Source organism: Papio anubis, chromosome 3 (genome assembly GCF_008728515.1).
Source record: "Papio anubis isolate 15944 chromosome 3, Panubis1.0, whole genome shotgun sequence".
NCBI classification, from domain to species: Eukaryota; Metazoa; Chordata; class Mammalia; order Primates; family Cercopithecidae; genus Papio; species Papio anubis.
Genome location: NC_044978.1, coordinates 180,691,048 through 180,704,567, shown reverse-complemented (window position 1 = coordinate 180,704,567; position 13,520 = coordinate 180,691,048).

Below are 13,520 nucleotides of genomic sequence, written 5' to 3'. Positions count from 1 at the left end.
GAGGCCTCTGGGGTCTGTCCTCCATCACTGGCTATGTCCCCAGGATCCTCCACCCCCTCACCTTCTTATGCCAAAAGAAACTTCCCTCAATGATGCTATCCCCACAAGCGGCACTCAGCAAACGGGTCACCCCAACCCCAGGTCCCAAACCCAAGGCCCAGGCACCGTGCTGGGGCCTCCCTCCCCGTCGCCCACTTTTGGCTTCAAGATGCTGAGTCCTTCTGATTGGGCTCCCCGCTGAGCACAGCCTCCACCTCTCCCCTCCACTGCCACACAGCAGAGGGAGGGACCTGAGCCCTTCGGGGTGGGGGAGCAGACCCTGTTGACCCCAAGCTATGGTGGGGATTTCGGCTTTATTCTGCGTGAAACAGGTCCAGCATTGGGTCTTCAACACAGGAGGTGTGATCCCACGGACATTGTACAGGATTCACAGGACCCCTGGGCTTTGGGGTTAAACAGCCTGCAGGGACTCCGGGGTGGCCACAGGAAGGCTGGTTCGTTGAGACTCCTCAAAGCACAGTGGCCACCCCGCTGGCTTCAGGGTTACACAGTGGCTGCCCCCCTGGCTTCAGGGTTAAACACTGGCTGCCCCCTGGCTGCGGGGTTAAACAGCCGGCAGGGGCTCCGGGGTGGACGCAGGGAGGCTGGTCTGCTGTGACTCCTCAAAGCACAGTGGCAGAGAATCACCCATCTGCTTTAGTGGGTGGCTATTTTGTGGGTCAGGAGTTCGGGAAAGGCTCAGGGGGCCGGTTCTTGCTTGGGGTCCCTCCTGTGGTTCCAGTCAGGTGTCCAATGGGGTTGTGGTCATCTGAAGTCTCGCCAGGGCTGGACATCCGCAATGGCATAGTCATGTGGCCGGCAGCGCTCCTGCTCATCAGATGGGAATTTGGTGGGACCGGGAATGGGAGCACCCACTAGTGGCCTCTGCCTGGGGCTAGAGCTTCTCACAGCTCGGGGGCTGGGGGAGCATCACAGGAAGGAGCCTGGGAGCTCCATGTTCCCGAGACCAGCACAGCAGCTGCCAGGTTTCTTCGGACCCAGCGCTGAACACCACACAGCTGCCCTCCGGCTACACGCAACTGGTTCCAAGCCAGGCTTCACGGCTGGCTCAAATTCAAGGGGAAGGGGATTAGACCACACCTGTCAAGGAGGAGCTGTAAGAAATTCAGTCACCTTTTAAAACTGCCACAGGAAACTGGCAGCATCCCAGAGTGAAGAGGACACGAGTGTGAGTCAGGGAGGCGGCAGTGCAGGGGACGGAACGGGTCAGCGTCTGGATTTATTTTGAAGACACAGCTTGACTGTGCCTGCTGATGGACCACAGTCCACAGTCACTGGTTCCAGGGACCTGTGGGTGTCCCGAGGCCAGCTGGCCCCATCTGTCTGTGTGGCCAGTGCACAGCCACGCCCTGTGGGGTGAATGAATGAGAAGGGCCTTCCCATCCCCAGGCAGGTCCCTGGAGCACAGTGCTGGGCACCCAGCAATGCCAGGGAGGAGTGCGCCACCCAGAGAGTTAGACAGGACCCAGCCTCCTTGCTCTAGGGGTGCGGGGAGCTATGGGGGCTAGGGGAGCTGACCTCCTGCTTTCGCCAGGAGCTCTTTCTAGAAGCCAGGGCCAACTCCACCCCAAGGTGTTTGCGTGTACAAGAAAGAGCGTTAGTACAAGAAAGAGCGTTACCAGCTTGCTCTTAGACCTGTAGCTGAACATGGGTGATCATCTGGGAACCGGCCACTGCCGCACAGAGAGGCTGCAGCTGCTTTACCCGCTCACCCCAGTGGGTAAACTCGGCAGCCCAGTGCCCAGCACATACCAGCTGCTCAGCCTTGTCAGCTCAGAAGACTGAGGCCCAGTGCTTAGCGTATGCCTAGTATACAGCAGGTGCCAGGTGGATGCATCCCTCAACACTGAGCCCCAGTGTTTAGTGTGTGGCCAGTATACAGCTGGTGCCAGGTAAATGTATTCCTCAAGACTGAGCCCCAGTGCTTAGCCGATGCCTACTCTACAGCAGGTGCCAGGTGAATGCATCTGTCAAGCCTGAGCCCCAGTAGTTAGACCGTGCCTAGTATACAGCAGGCGCCAGGTAAATGTATCCCTCAAAACTGAGCCCCAGTGCTTAGCCTGTGCCTAGTAGCCAGGTAAATGTATCACTTAAGCCTGAGTCACAGTGCTTAGACTGTGCCTAGCATACAGCAGGCGCCAGGTAAATGTATCCCTCAAAACTGAGCCCCAGTGCTTAGCCTGTGCCTAGTAGCCAGGTAAATATATCACTTAAGCCTGAGCCACAGTGCTTAGACTGTGCCTAGTATACAGCAGGCGCCAGGTAAATGTATCCCTCAAGACTAAGTCCTAGTACTTAGCCCATCCCTAGTATACAGCAGGTGCCAGGCAGATGCATCCCTCAAGCCTGAGCCCTAGTGTACATGCCTAGGGCTCTAGTGTACATCCCTCAAGCCCATACCTAGTGCACAGCCGGGACCAGTTGGATGTATCTTTGAAGCCTGAGCTCCAGTGGCTAGCCCATGTCTAGTATACAGCAGGCGCTGGGTGGATGTATCCCTCAACAGTGCCCCCCAGTGCTTAGTCCGTGCATAGCATACAGCAGGCACCAGGTGGATGTATCCCTCAAGCCTGAGCCCTAGTACTTCGCCTGTGCCTAGTATACAGCAGGTGCCAGGGGAATTATCCCTCAACAGTGCCCCCCAGTGCTTAGTCCATGTGTAGCATACAGCAGGCACCCAGGTGGATATATTTCTCAAGACTGAGCCCCAGCCTATGCCTGGTATACAGCAGGCGCCAGGTGGATGTATCCCCTAAGCAGCCCCAGGAGTGCCTCGGGCCCAGACAGTGCTGGAGCACACACAGTGCAGGTGGCTGCAAATTGCTCCCTTCACTCACCTGGTACTGGCTGTGTGTTAACTGCTGGCCACTGGCTGCACAGCTGGGGCAGGCCAGACCCCCAGTCTAGCACCCCAGGGCCCTCTCTGGGCTCCCCTGAGCCTCTCTTGCTCTGAGCCCTGGTCTCTGTTGAGGCAGGTGCAGATCTGAAGCTGTAGGGGATGGGAGCCTTCCTAGTCCTGTTGTGGAAATTCACCTGCAACTGAGCCTCTCCTGGGTGAGCAGGTGGAGGGAGCCACACATGTAAACAAGAAGGTACCTTCAGAAAAGACTGTAATGGAGGAAAACAGTGAAAAGAGGCAGCAAGCAGGAGGGCTTCCTGGAGGTGGCACTGTTCAGGAAGGAGCTGTAGGACTGGAACAGCAGACAGAACAGCATATGCACAGGCATGGGAGGAGGAAACACTACTGGGTGGGAGTGGGGGAACCGGGGGGCTGAGGGAGTCAGGGAGATGGTGGTACAGACACACAGAGGGCTGGCCTGTCACACAGGAGCACAACACTGATGCAGAGGCATGGGAATTGTGCAGCGCCTGAGGCTGGGGGCTTTCTGCCACCCGAGCTGTCCCATGAAAAGCAGACAGCTGTTGAGGCTCTTTCCACCCTCCATCCTCTTATTTTTGCTACACTGAGGTCAAGCCGATTTACTGAATTAATTCCCCAAATTACTGAATTAATACCTAATTACAACCAGACACAATGCTGACAGCCCCGGAGCCACACTCTGTAACCACCACTTTTACAGCAAGGAGCTGAGGCTCAGGGAAATGACATCACTAGCCCAAGCGGATGGCACCAAGATCTGTTTCCCAAGATGCTCAGCAAACCAAGAGAACAGAGGTGAAGGGTAGGAAGGACATGGGGTTGTCAGTTTGCAGTCCCTGCACCCCTGCACTCCTGCATCTCTGCACCCCTGCTTCCCTCTACCCCTGCAACTCTGCATCCTGTACCCCTGCATCTTGGCACCCTTGCACCCAGCACTACTTCACCTCTGCACCCTGCACCCCTGTACCCTGCATCCCTGCACTGTAGCCCTGCACTCTGCACCCTGCGTGCCTACAGCTCTGCACCCTGTGGATGGACCTGCATGCCTACAGCTCTGCACCCTGCACCCCTGAAGCTCCTGCTCCAGTCTATTTTTATACTCGCCCAGGAAGGCACCCCCACAGGCACGTAGCCATCCAGTCTGTGAGGGGGGCTGGGAGCAGCAGAGGAGTGTGCACTGCCCCTTCGTCTCTCCTCCACTTGAGAAAATCCTTGACCCAACTTGGCAGAATGACTTGGATAGACGTTACCCTCCGGTCATAGCCCTGCCCAGTGGCCTCTCCTGGCCCTGCACCTGCTTGGTGACCAACTGCTCTCAGCTAGAGAGGGTCAAAGGAAGACGTCCAGAAGGAGCCTGCCTGGGAGAGCCGTGGGCCTCTCAGGAAGGGGACCCCAGCTGCTGCCCTTCTCCCTCTGCTGCACCTCCCAGAGGAGAAGGATCCAGCAGGACTGACCTGCTGCGGGGCTGCTGCTCTCCTGGAAGTCCCTGCAGAGCAGCAGCTGTGATGGGGCAGGCCTGGTGGCCCCGGACTTCCTACCTCTCTTCCCTTGAGCCCCAGGATTCAGGCAGTGGGGAGGAGGAGCTGAGGCGTGTCGGTGGGGAGAACTGGGAGCTGGCTTTGGAAGGGACATTTTCACCATGAACTCTGGCTGAGGCTGTGCTGTTTTAGGGAAGGCGAAGGGTTCAGCCCAGTTCCCCCAGAGCCATGTGCAGGGACAGAGGACTCAGATGGGCTCCCAGCCTTCAGGGGCTCCCAGTCTCAAGGGTGGACAATGATGGTGGCCTGGGCCCTTCACATACAGACAGACTTGGCTCTGCCCCTATGGCAGCCCTGAAAAGGAGAGGATTATCATGCCTGTCTCAGATAAGGAAGCAGAGGCACTAACACTCCAAAAATCTTGCCTGGGTCCTGAAGACAGGACGTGGCTTTGAACCCAGGAACCCAGCTGCCTCACTCCTGCAATAAGTGCCTGGGGTGATACTCGTTGTCCTTTGATTCTAAAACTCTGTCCCATGTTGTTTTAATTTTGCTAGAACATGGGCATTTTCGGGTCCCTGTGACTGATGATCCTCCACTTCCAAGTCCCTCTTGGCGTTTACAGATGCAGGGCACCTGCCTGGGCTCAGCTCACACACCACACTCCACTCCTTATATTTGCCTTCATCTGTGTCAATATTTTTTCCAAACGAGAGACTGTTCATCGAGCACTTACAATGTGTTGATGTTGTTCTAGATACTTGAGAGATAGCAGTGAACAAAACGGGCGAGGCAGCCTGCCCCACGGGACAGAGGACACCCCGAGAGTGGGGACACAGTGGGCAGTGTGGGTTCCTGGGCAGGAGTTGGGCTGGGGAAGTGTGGGCGCTGGCACAGCGGGAGGTGGCCCTGCCAGGGCAACAACTGAGGGGGGAGAGCAAGGGCATCATGGGGCTGTTGGGGGCAGCAGAGGCGCAGGTGCAAAGGTCTTGAGAAAGCAGCACACGCCTGGTCTCTGGGGGAACTCCTGGGAGGCCAGTGGACAGGAGTGGAGGCGGGAAGGGGCGCAGGTGCCGAGGTCTGAGCACCCCTCGAACGGGAGGGCACTTAGCGAATGGGCACTCACGTTTGGCCATGCGCTACTTTGAGAGTGCAGGAGTCTGTTTGGAAAATGTCCCTTTCAGACACCACTAAGGACTCCTGAAGGAGGAAGGTGGGTGAGGAGCCAAGCAGGAGGGCCTGCCAGTGGAGAGGGTCAGGGCCCTGAGGCTCCATGACCTGGAAAAGGCGGTAAAGAATTGTGTGCACCCATCTTGCACCCCCAGGGCTGGGCATTGGGCATTGGTGGCCTTTCATTGATTCTAACTTCAAACCCAGGCTTCAGAGCCGTTGTGTGATTTACCCTCTGGGCTAGGTCAAGATCACACCGCTGAGAAGTGGCTGGATTGGGATTCAAACGATCTCCACCTGACTCCAGCACCAGCTCTTCACTTGACTCTGTCCACTGTTCAGGGAGAAGTCCCACCAGCTCCCTGGGCCTCAGTTTCCCCATGTGTCACAAGAGGTGAGGCCAAATACTCACCAAGGTCCCTTCCTCTCTGGCAGAGGGAGCAAGTAACCACATTGTGGAAGAAGAGAATAAAACACGGGGTATTTGGTCTCTCTCCCTACCCGACGCCTGCCCAGGGAGCAGCCCAGCCCACTACAATCATCCATGATTCAAATGCAAGCCTGCAGACGCATGGGAGCCTCGCAGCCTGCCAGATTCTGCAGCCGGCGCTCAGCACCGAGAGAACCCACTTCTCTCTGGTTCCCGGCTGTGCACACATTTCTATTCTGGTGTTTATTTTATTTATCTCATTAACTCGGCTCCAACACCACAGCACAACCCTGGGAAGCGTTGCCCTGCTGTCTCTTAGCAATAAGTGCTGGGCTGTCTGTGTAGCCGAAGCCAGGCTGGTGGACGGGTGAGACTAGCTTCCCTCCCGCATGCTAGCGGCAGTGCTTGGACAGAAAGCCCACGGTGACTGGTGCTGGCTTCTGCTGCTCCTGAAGTGAGGTGTGGGGGCCACACCTCCATGGGTGGTCAGGACCCCCTGGCACCTCCCTGGGTGATCAGGACCCCCTGGCACGTCTGTGGGTGATCAGGACCCTCTGGCAGTCTGTGCAGGGTGGGATGAACCCCTCATTTTACAGAGGGGGATCCGAGGCTGAGGACCCATGGTCCCTGCCCCAGCTCCCAATCTGGGCAGGCAAGAGCCAGGACTGAAGCCTCGACCCTCAGGCTTCTTCCCCAGAGCTCCTCTTCTCCCTAAACTTGGGTTGCCATGGCCAGAAGCCTGACTCAAGGACGGTCTTGGGTGCTGTCCTCCCCAGACTGCCCCCCAACCCCAGGCTGGAGCACCATGCAAAGTCTCCCTCCCTGCTCTCTATAAAACCGTCGTTTCGTTTCTGATTTAGAAAGTACCATGTTCATTGCAGAGAATACTGGAAACACACATAAATATGAGAAAGGAAATAAAAATCACCTGTAACCCCACCCCCTAGAAATACCTGCTCTAGCTATTTTAGTTTGTGATTTCTAATCTTTGCAAACGCTCAGATCTCTAAGAAGGGAGATGCGTGCATGGCTAGGCATGCGGAAGGTGTAGACACCCTGGACAGTTCCCTACAGGGGAGCCTGCGCTGTGGTGTGAACCACCCTTCAGTGTTGTGCTAGTCCCCAGTGCCCTTTGAGGCTGAGAGGCAGGAGGGTTTATGAGACCTCGTCCACCCCTGCTCATCATTGCTGTTGGGAGAAAGAATGGCATTCCTACAGAGAAACAGATGCCCCACACCTCTGTCCGTCTGCTGTGTCACTCAGGAGATGATACGCCCACCCTCCCAAGACCAATAGGCATGGAGTGAGGTTGTGTAGAGAACAGTGCTGGCACCGGGCGCGTGCGGCACAGAGCAGGTGCTCAGTAAACATTAGCAGGAGGCGTGGCAAGTGAGGTGCTGTGTGAAGGAGGCAGGGGCTGAGGGGCTGGGGGCTGGGCAGGGCAGCAGACCTCCCCCACCGAGTTCCTGCCCTGGGTGGGCAGGTGGAGCTCTGTGGCAGTGTCCGTGACCTGGGAAGCAGAGGGGACTGTGTGCCAGTTACCTACAGGCATCATAATGCTGCCTAACAAGCAGCCCTGAACCTCAGAAGCATAAATACGCCTTCATTCAGCCCCTGAGTCTGCAGGAATCTGCTGGCCTGGGCTGGGGTCAGCTGTAGGTTGGCCTGCAGGAGAGAGAGTCACAGGGGCCCACTTCTGTCTGTCCTTGAGCCAGGCCAACCCAGCTTAATCCATGCTGGCCTCCAGTTCAGGTCCTCCAGTGTCTCTTTCCCACTTTCCCTGCCTAAGCCCCACTCTCTGCAGGGTCCTGTACCCTTGGACAGCCCCAGATACTCTGATCGGGGAGAAAAGTGGGTGAAGGGCTGTGTTACACATAGGCCCTGGGGGTGATGGGAGAATTAACCAACTCATAATCTAACTCCAGGTAGACCCCTACTTCTTTTTATCTGACTTGTTCTTTTGAAAAATTTCAAACCTATAGAATAAATGCTATCTACTCTTCTCCTCAATTCATGGATGGTGAATGTGTTGCTACATGGCTTTCTACCTGTCCACATACATTTTGAAAGTGAGTTTCCTGTAAGTATCCGCCAAAGCCCAGGACACTCTCCTACCTAACTCCACTAACCTGAAAATTTCTACTTTAGTTTTCTGAAAAATCCCATACCTGAAAAATTTAACATTGATACTGTCAACTGAAGAATGGTTAGACTTCTAAGTTTGGAAAGGAGAGCTTTGTTTCTCGTAAATGGTAGCAGCCAGCTGGGCAGCCATTCTGACAGGCTGGGAAGCGTAGCCTCCGGTCAGAAGCAGGAAACAGACGTTTCGAGAGTGGGAAGAATTAGACAAGGGTTTATGCTGAGTAGGGTGGCCAAATATGCATATCCAGTAAACTACAGGAGGAGTCATGAATATTTATGAGAGGAGAAATGTGTGCGTGTGCACTTGAGCTTCCTGCCTCTCCATGGCACCCATGCTTAAGACATGGCAGTGTCAGCACAATCTGAGGGTGGACTTTTCTACCCTCTGATGTGAAAAGGTGAAGTGAAGGACACGAAAACCCTCACCATGCATCCCCTGCAGACTGACCAGAAGTTCTCTGTGGTCCGTGGTCTCCTATCAGGAAGGAACAGAGGTGAGTTGCTGTGTCAAACCTGTAAGGGGTATGGGGGCGGGGTGGGAGCAGGTCAAGCGTTGGTTGGAAGCAGGGTGGAGCCTTTTGGAAGAGCTGGTTTCTCTGCAGCCCTTAGGGAGGAAACCCAGTGGCAGTTAATGAGGGAGGGGGGCATACAATGAGGCAGGTCTGACCTCCTGTCTCACTGTGGGTGGGAACTCAGCTCCCAAGTTTTCTCTGGGGTCCCCTTGGCCAAGAGGGGGTCTGCTCAGATGGTTGGGAGGCTTAAGATTTCCTTTTCTTCTCAATTCTCTGTGATTGTTAGGGATTGAATGTGTTGAATTCATATGTTGAAGTCCTGCCCCCCAGTGTGATGATAGCAGGAGGGGGCATCTTTGAAGGTGATTAGAATTAGACGAGGGCATGAGGGTGGGTCCCATGATGGGATTAGTGCCCTTATAGGAAGAGAATGAGACCAGAGCTCTCTCTCTCTTTCCATCAGTGAGGACTGGGTGGTTTGGAAGCCTGGAAGACAGCTCTCGCTGGAATCGAGCCCGATTGGCAGCTGGCTTCATCTCAGACATCCTGCCTCAGACCCGGAGAACTAGGTGTCTGCTGCTGAAGTCTCAGCTCTGCTCTTCCGTCATGGCAGCCTCAGCTAAGACAGCAATGATCTAATATTCATCCATGTTCTAATTTCCCCAATTGTTCCAAATTATATCTTTTAGATAGAATTAACCTGTTTGTTTAAATCAGGATTTAATTGAGGACCACGCATTACGTGTCATTGTCATTTCTCTTTAGTCTCCTTCAGTTTAGTTTCGTCTCCTTTCCTGACATTTTTTGGTCATTCACGATGTTCACAGGCAGTGCCCTCCCCCTTCTAAAGACAAAAGAGAATGAGCCAAAGGCTGCTCCCACCCCCATACCCCTCCCCACCCAGGAAAGAAGGGACCCAGTGCCTGCTGGGAGAGCTTCTGCAGGAGAGGGTGTAGCCTGGGGCTACCTAGAGCTCTGGAGAAAGCAACTGAAAAGAAGACAGTCAACTTTAGATAAAGGCATGTAGCCAGACATCATTTCCTTCCTCTCAAATGCACTCAGGGCACCATTACAGTCGTGCCTCTCCTGCTCCCAGCAGCCCAGACACAAACAAACAATGGGAAGAGATGAAGGAGCCCTGAAGACCTGGCCTCTGCAGCTTCCCAGCAGCTGGGAAGCATTTAATTGCCCGCAAGTCTTGTTATGCAAATGAGTCATTGGCTGCTCTAATCTCTCACAGATGTCTGATGAGGCGGGTTCCTTGGCTCAGTCCTTTTTGAAACAGAGTTTATCTGCACCCTCATTTTACAGATGAGGAAACTGAGTCTCAGAGGGTAAGTATCCACCCAAGGACACCTCCTTTAGTCTACAGTTGGCATTCATCAAGTGCTGGCTGTGTACCAGGCTCCATGATGGGTGGGTGACCTAGAGATGAGTCACATCCAAGCCCTGCACAGGCCATCTGCAGAGAATGCTCCAGGAATGTTTGTTGGGTGATCACGGAATCAACAAATGAATCAATGAATTAATGAATCAATTAGCAAAAGATACGGGCTTTGATATATGGATGAGGCTTTTCACAGTTGTATGGGGTGAGGGTTGTGTGCATGGCCCTGGGACCTGGACTGAATGTGTTTTCCTGTGTGGAAGCAGGATCCAGGAGAAAGACCCAGCAGGGCTAGGGATGGGCATTCTTGGTTCCCCTGACCCCACCTACACCCCTAGGAAAGTCACCACTCTCCTGCAGAATGGAGTTGGGGAGAAAGCAGGGACAAGAGTAAGGGAGCAGTACAGCTCCCCCAAAAAGCAGAGGCTCCTGCTAGAGGGCAGCAGGAGCTTGGGATGGCCTAGGCCTAGACATAGGGCATGACTAGCTCACAAGAAGCCTGGGCTGAGGTTTGGCTTATCTGGCTCAAGGCCAGGGGAGGGGAGGAGAAGAAGGAGATGTCCACAGTATGACAGGCTTCCATCCCATTCTGCTTATCTGTTGCTGTGCAGCAAGGCCCCCTAAAACTCAGTAATGTAAAGCAACAGTGGCTAATGAGTCTGTGGTTTGACTAGGCTCAGCTGGGTGGCTCTTCTGTCTTTGCAGTTGAGGTCTCTTATGGGGCTACAGTCAGTGGGCAGCGTGGTCTGGAACACCCATGATGGCTTCACTTAATGTCTGGGACCTTGGTAAGAACAGCTGGTAGTCTGGGCTCTGAGGTAACAAAGGTGACTCCCCTCTCCCCATGTGATCTCTCCAGCAGGACTTCTTACCTGCTAGCTCCCCGGTCCCAGGAGTGGATGTGTCATACTTTCTTAAGGCTTGGGCTCAGAGCTGGTACAGTGTTGCTTCCTCGCTTTTCCACCAGTGATATGGATTGGATATTTGTCCCCTCCAAATCTCGTGTTAAAATGTGATCCCCAATATTGGAGGTGGGGCCTGGTGGGAAGGTGTTTGAATTATGAGGGTGGATTATTCATGAATGGCTTGGTAATGAGTGATTTCATCACTCTTTTCTGCCATCTCCCCCTACTCTCTCTTGCTCCCTCTCACATGTGACACACCGGCTCCCCCTTTGCCTTCTGCCACGATTTTAAGCTCCTGAGGCCTCACCAGAAGCTGAGCAGATGCTAGCACCATGCTTGTACAGTCCACAGAACTGTGAGCCAAATAAACCTCTTTTCTTGATAAAATATCCAGTCACAGACACCCTTTTATAGCAATGAAAAATGGATTAACACCACCATCACATCACAGGGCCAGCTCAGGTTTGACATAGGAGGGAACTGCCAATGATGTCAGTACTGGGAGCATGGCTCATCTCAGGTGACAAGTTGATTGTGAAGGGCTTTACTCTCCATGCAGAAAAGCGAATGGTTGAATCTTCAGTAGTCAGTGTGCTTTGGAGAGGACATTTGGTGGCACAGAAGTGGAAGCAGAAGAAGCAGAAGAAGTTGGGAGGCTGCTGCTAGAACTCAGGAGCATCCTTTACCTGGAGGACAAGGCTGGGTGGGAGGATAGAAGTACATTTGAGTCAGGGAAGAGCATAGGGAAGGGACATGTGGCAGGAAGGGCTGTGGTCATTAAGGAGGGAAATCAGAGCAGCTGGGCCCAGAGAGATGGGAGACACTGAAAAAGGGTGGCCAAGGCCACACTGCTGGCTGGAGGCCATGGGGAAGGGCATGGGGCTCACCCAGGAGACTGGTGAGCTCTACCCTCTCTTCCAGTTCTTCCAAAGCACTAAACCCACCCCTGAGGGCAGCACCACCCTCAGGACCCAATCACTTCCCAAAGGCCCCACCTTCAAATACCAGTGCACTGGAGGTGAGGGCTGTAACATACGAATTTGGGGGACACAATAGCAGGTGGCTGATACTGATGGTGGGGGTAGCCTGTCTGGAGCAGAGGGACTCCAGCTGCCGTGGGTGAGGTGCAGCCAGGGCTGCAGGTTTCATGGAGCTGGCGGGGGGCCAGGAACAGATGGGAGCCCCACCCCCTATTAAGTTAAAGGGGCGAGAGCCCCATGCTCCCAGGCACAGCTACAGCTGCCCAGCCACAGCTCCAGACTGGGGCATCTCTGTACTGTTGGTGGCCTGGGAAAACCCCCATATACCCACAGGCTTTGAAGTGTCTCCTCCTGCTCCCTGGCCTCTCCCTGTTACTGGCACCCACTCCAATTTCAGAGCAAAGTTGTGGCTGAGCCTGGGCCCTGTCACAACCCAGCCAGGTGTGTATACCCTGGGGGCAGAACTGACCACGCCAGCCACTTGCCACCTCAGCCCCCTCCGGACCTTGGGTGCTGACTAGCACAAGAGGGAGGTCAAGTGGGGACTGAGGGTGGCTCATCACAGGCCTGCAGGTGCCCCTTGGCACAAACAGCCTGGTGCCATGGATGACCTGTTGATGGTGGTTGAAGGCAGACAGGCTCCTGGGTGGAAAGGGGTGGGTCCCTGGTGAAGCCCCATCTCCAAGCCAGGGCTGGCCTGAAACCTGGGGGCTAGGCTGTCCGTTCTGGGTAGAGTCTGCCCCTCAGAGTGAGAACTTGTGGTGATTTTTCTGGGCCCACCCATGGTTGCCCATGGACCAATCAGCACACACTTGCTCCCTTCTGAGCCCCTAAAAACCCAGGACTCAGCCGGACTCACACAGATGTCGGGACCACTAGCTGTGGGAAGGAACTACCCACTTCGGGTCTCCTGAGAGCTGTTCTGTCACTTCATGAAGCTCCTCTCTGCCTTGCTCACCCTCAAGTTTTCCATGTATCTTCCTGGACATGGGACAAGAACTCAGGACCTGCCAAATGGTGAGACTGAAAGAGCTGTAACACAAACGGGGCTGAAACATGCCCCCCAACTCTCCACATCATGTGCAATGAGGAGAGAAGAGCTGTGTCCCTTCAGGGAGCCCAGGCCAGGGCTGCAACACCCTCTTTGGGGCTCTGTGGTTCCTGGTGTCTACAACCTTCCGGGCACCACTGCGTTTTCCTTGTCCAGACACAGGTGCCCACAATGGAAGCCGCATGTGATACATCTGGTCCAGCCACATCCTCTCAGGGAGCCAGCACCTGTGTTGGCACCTGGAGCTGCCCACCCTGCCACAGCAGCCGGCATGCCTGGCTGTGTGCAGTGGCTGGACACGGCTCTGCACTTACTCACACGTCCCTCAACACTCTGCGCCCGGCTCACCATTGGCAGGTGTGGGATCCAGGCTGGTGGCAGGAGCAGAGGCAGCAGCAGCAGCAGCAGCAGAAGGTACTGCTGACCACAGAAGTTTCCACAGAGGCTGGCAAAGTGACACCCCAAGGATTCCATGACAATACTGTGATCCCACCATCACCCCCATCTGTCATTCCCATTGAGCT